Genomic DNA, 5,826 nt, shown 5'->3' with positions numbered 1-5,826 from the left:
TTTCTATACCCTTTCATTTAAATGAACTGTTTTCAACATAAGTGATTTAATTTGGCAGCCCAATTTTCTTCAGGGAATTTTAATAATGTGCCTGTAAAGTTCCACAATGTTACAAGTATATCATTGAGAGCTAAGCTCACCGCCACTCAGAGGAAACCACTCCTAAAGAGAACTTTGGTAGTTCTGCTGCTGGATCATTCATTTTGTACTGTTGCCACTCTTTCCATTATATAAAACAAATTTATATTCCTTGAATTCCTTCTCTAAGAGCATTGTGGGTCAACCTATAGGACATGGACTGCACTGGTTCAAGAACCCACCACCTTTTTAAGGGAAATTAGGGATGGGCCATAAGTGCTGACCAGCCACTGATACCCACATCCCATGAATGAAGAATAAAAAAAAGAATATTGGCAGAAAGTTGTTTTCTAGCCTTAATGTTGAACTCTATTTTTCCCAACTAGGAAGTATTGAGGACCAGTCTAAATATGTATATGAAACAAAGTCTGCAAATTCCCAAGTCTGAAGTGAACAATTATGATGAAAACATAAAATTTTGATGGGCTTGCTTTTGTTCAGCAATGGTGACATATCACCGCATTATTGAACATGGGTGGTGTAAGACATAGTCAAAAGAAATCAAACCTCTATTGTGAATCCATGAGGGCATCTGTGATGTAGAATTGTTTTTTGGCATATTTATATATAAATCTATGTTATTTTATATATCTGTTGCTAAGAAAACATCTAACATAGCAAACATTTATTCTATGAAAGATTATTTAAACTTCAGAGGGAGATCTGTGCTGATTTATCATGCACATACTGCAAAGACCATTGCAAGACAGAAATGTTGTCTTACTTTGGATTTTTCTGGGTAAGAGAGAAAACTTTCCTCTGACTGAGCTCAATCTCCTTTCATTATATTGTTGATCTTCTGACAGAACAAAGGAAAGTGATTCATTCTTTATTGAAATTTGTAAATTTGCTGTTTTACACGAACTCTGAGTACTTGTTCAACAAATGTTAAGTGTGGCATCATAATTTGAATTCACGCCAAAGCATTCCAAAGCCAAGTTGTATGACTTGAGAATACATCAATGGAAGAGGGTGGGTTGACTGATTCACCAGGAAGTTGTAATGAGGGATCCATCATAATTAGCTCAAGGGAAGGGTAATGTTATCAATATATGAATTAGGATCTCATCAACGTCTTTTTCTCACTTTCACCAAATAGTCTGGCAAACAGAATTTAAGCTGCTTTCAGTTCAAACTCTCCACCCCTCATTTGGATACTGTGCATTTTCCATGTCCTGCAAATCTTCAGTTTGATCTTTTTGACAGGCTCAGGAAAACTGAAATGGTGTTGATGTCACTGTTGTACTGTTTTTTGGCTGCTGCCATTTTTCTTGAAGTCATCCAGACAGAGTGTCTATTTACATACCAGAAGTGTCAGAAAGCTGTTCAGCCTTGCTAATCTCAAGACTTTGTCAGAGTGTTGCTGTATGTTGCCACACTGATATTTCTTCAGTGGAAAACTGACAGACTCTCGTATGTGCAGTTTGGTTTGACCAACAGCATCAGGAAGCCAAATATCATGGCTCAGGATGTTGCCAATATATCTATGTTTCAGCATTGAAAATGTGGCGCATGAGGTTACTGACAGTTTCACCAGTCTATTTTCCATAGTAATTTGTAATTCATCACTTGATGCTAAAGCCAACACATCAAACAAGTTTCAGCTGATATGACCAAGCTGAACACTGTGTATGTGGGATAACATCAACTGAGAGTCTACCAAGTCTGTGTACCCAAAAACCAGTGAATCATACATCTTCTCAGCGCACTGTCTTCCTCTGCAGCAAATGTGACAGACAGCACCAATTCACAGGGAACCAAAACAAGTGATGCCACCATAGCACAAACCATTACCTTATGTGATGAAAGGCTGTGATTAAAAGTCATTTCTGACAAAAAGAAAATCATGAATGCTTTTCCATTTTGCTTGGTCTCTGTCAAGTATTACTGGTGCAACTGGAGTTGATGTGTTTGGTTATTACTGATCTGTGTCTGAGGGAACATCAGAAGGAGTAATCAGTGATCCTTAGTCCTGGATTGACTCACAAGAGGGAACATTCTCTTCATGTCCATCTCATTAAAATCATTTAGGATTTTAGAAACCTCAACCAAGTCACCAGTCACTCTTCTACACTACTTCTCAGATATTCAGGAACAGTTCATTCCTTTTGCTGTAGGAGAACAAAACCAATTTCAAATTCTTAGGTTTGCACACATTTTTCTCCATTACTGCTGTTCTTTTGGTGTTGTTGGGTCAAGGTCGTGGAACTCTCTTCCCACCAGCACTATAGGCGTACCTATACTTCTTGAACTTCACTGGTTTAAGAAGGCAACTCACCACCACTTTCTCCAGAGCAATTAGGGACAGGTAATAAATGTTGACCTAGCCATGACAGACATTTCCTAGAAATGAATGAAACAAATTAGAAGTGATTAACTGTGTTGAGCCAGTCATGTATCAGACATTTTCAGAGAAAAATGTCATGAGACAATTGCCCTTCAGTCACATGGTTATGATGTATTGCCACAAAAAAAATTCTTGCTACTAAACAATAATCTTTCGACTGTTGATATCATTTAGTGAGACCTATGATTTTCATTTGGAAGCACACTTGTTATTCCCCTTGCCCAAGCAAGGAAATTGATCAGTTCTTTGGATACTAAACCCTTTGCTTCTAGGCAGCTGGTGATCTCTTAATTGGAGGAATGATGTCAGAGCTTTCTTTAGAACTGCCTCATGCCAGTTCTGCGTGATAGAGGGGTTGGCACAAAACGCTTGATAGGAACTGTGGCTCCAGGAGTCATTCTGATACCCATGTCTACATTCTTCCTGCTTCTGTTAGCTTTAGAAAGCAAATCTATGTCTCCATAACAATTTGTTTGCAAGATCCTTATCATAAGGATTTCTGTCATTACTGAGGTGATTTGAGAGAGATGGGAATGAGATCCCACTCTTTATCTGAGATTTTAGATCTTTCATTAGAAGTTTCAATACCCTCTTTCATTGATGCATTTCTTAGTCAAACTTTAATTTCAACACTCCAAGAATCTCATGAAATTTGTAAGTCCCTGTGTAGACAAATTGCAGAGATACTGACAACCTGTCTGGTTGAAATTGCTTTCTATCAGATCTTCCTGATGCTTTCTGGTCAGAAATCTGATGTACTCTTATCTCACTAACTCAGCTAAGGTGATCTCTTGCTTCTAGACCGACCAGATGTCAGCTACATAGGCATAATAAGATGGCCTCACTTTAGTGGGTCTCGACTCTAAGGTATGGTTTATCTATTGTGGTATTGCATAGTATCATAGTTTTTGATACGTTCAGCTGTGTCTCTTCATGATTTTCTTGTATTTCCTGAAGAGAAGGCACAGTATGTAAGAAGCTGGGAAGTCCTTGAGGTATCTGGGGATATCTTGACCAGAGAGATCAATGTAAGGAGATTGCAACAGTGCCAAAATAAACTGATGATGTTATACAGGTTGCCATAGTGAGTGAATACTTCATTACATAGCTACAACTCATGCAGTAGTGACATTTATATACTGCACCTCAATCTCTCACAAATTCCAGTGTTGCTAGCCTGAATCTCTCATTTTCGGCCATCACACCTATCCAGTATTCAGCTCAGGCATGTGTATCACCAAAGCACAGTGCTATACAATGACTAATGTTCAACTCTCTAACTTGCACCACAATAGAAGGGAGTAGAAGAGAGGTCCTGACAATGCCTTCATGCACTCAGGAACATGGTTCCACATGTCCTGGTAGTGTCTGCAACAGAGTCCATAGATCCAAGATTGCTAAGAACATTCACACTGAAACAATAGATCTTTTGTTTTTCACCCGTACCATGTCCTTTAGCCCACCCTTTTTCTCTTGTTTTCTTATAACAATGAAATGCCAACTGCCCATCCACAGCAGTCTAAGGAGAATGCCTATATCCATCCACCACATTAGAGATTCATTTCATCCATACCACAGCAACAGTGTGCCATCTACAAGATACACTGTGACATTTCACCAAGGATCCTTCTAAAACACCTTCAAAACTGGTGATCTTTACCACTTAGAAGACAGAGCAGTAGACATATGGCAACACATTACCTGTGGGTTCTCCTCTGAGCCAGACACATCCTAACTTGGAACCATGTCACAATTCCTTAACTATTGCTGGATCAAAATCCTGGAACTCACTTCCTGCCAGCAGTGTAGGTATATCTGCAACACACAGACTTCAGCAGTTCAGAGAAGTAGCTTCTTCACAATTACCTGTTCAAGGTCAATTAGAGATAGACAATAAATTCTGGCGTTGTCAGAAACCTCACATCCCATGAAAAAAAACAAGAGGAATCAACATCACTTGTTCTGCCTCTCACAACCACCTGCTCAGATGCTGACACTGAATGTACTTTGAAACTTGTGCAGAGCAGCATGTTGTGAGTTAGTCTGCATAATCGGGCTGCAACCAGACTAGAAGAAAGGATAGTTAATCTCTCAGCTCACCGGAGGGCTTTGGTGCAGATAAATTCTGCTCCAGAGTGTAACCCAAGGATTTGGTAGGGCACTAGTGTCCTTGCTATTGCCTTTCAACAAATCAGCCTAGACTGATATTGTCCAAGCTGATCTGTTCCATACCAATCAAGATCACGCAAAGCAAAGTCATTTGCAGCATTTCCAGTGAGAGTCAGCAGCCATCTTACACCAACTGGGATAGCATTATGTTGAATCATCAGGGCAGGCAAAGGACCACAAATCAGGCACGAAAGGAATGCACAAGAATGAATGGTTTGCATAATTGGATGTGACTTCAGAAAAAGATATTCATGAAAATAAGTCTATTGCACTGTGCCTCAGCATCATCTACCCCCTTGCTCCTCCTCTGCCTTTATCTAAACTATAGAAAATAACCTTTCAGTTCTGAAGAAATTATACTGGGCTCAAAATGTTAATTCTGTTTCTCTCTCCACAGATGCTGCCAGATCTGTTGAGACCAATACTTACTGTGTCTGTTTCATTCTTGTGAGAGGCTTTTATGTTAAATGGTGGTAAAAGTACATTGTTTAGGATGAGTCGGATGGATATGTCAATCTCCCTGGATAGTTAATTTAAGTTTCTAGTCAATGGTAGTCCCCTGATGTTGATGGTTGTGGATTCAGCATGACAATACGGTTGAATATCAAGGGGTATTAGTTAGATTCTGCTTTCTTGGAGAGGGCCATTACGTGACACTTGCCTAACATGAACTGATCACCTGGCACTTAGCTGGCCTTCAGCAACCACAATCATTTTCCTTTGTGCTAGGTATAACTATTTTCTTATTCTCCATATAATTACTCCATCAGTTTCATTATCTTCTTTAGATTTCTTGTTGTGATTGTGGGTGAAGTACAAACTCCAATAGGTAAAGTTTGAGAAGATGCAAGCCATTATGTTTGGTCTCCACATTAATTCTGTACGAACACCATCAACTTCATCAAACTTATTAAACATTGTCTTGAGCTTAGTCTGCACACAAATATTAAATTCTCTCCTGACAGAACTGATACAGAACTTGCTCAAAGGTAGAAGATAGAGGGTGGTGGTGGAGGGCTGTTTTTCAGACTGGAGGCCTGTGACCAGTGGAGTGCCACAACAATCGGTGCTGGGCCCTCTACTTTTTGTCATTTACATAAATGATTTGGATGCGAGCATAAGAGGTACAGTTAGTAAGTTTGCAGATGACACCAAAATTGGAGGTGTAGTGG

This window comes from Chiloscyllium plagiosum, chromosome 5 (genome assembly GCF_004010195.1).
Source record: "Chiloscyllium plagiosum isolate BGI_BamShark_2017 chromosome 5, ASM401019v2, whole genome shotgun sequence".
In the NCBI taxonomy this organism is placed as follows: domain Eukaryota; kingdom Metazoa; phylum Chordata; class Chondrichthyes; order Orectolobiformes; family Hemiscylliidae; genus Chiloscyllium; species Chiloscyllium plagiosum.
This window is presented reverse-complemented; position numbering follows the sequence as displayed.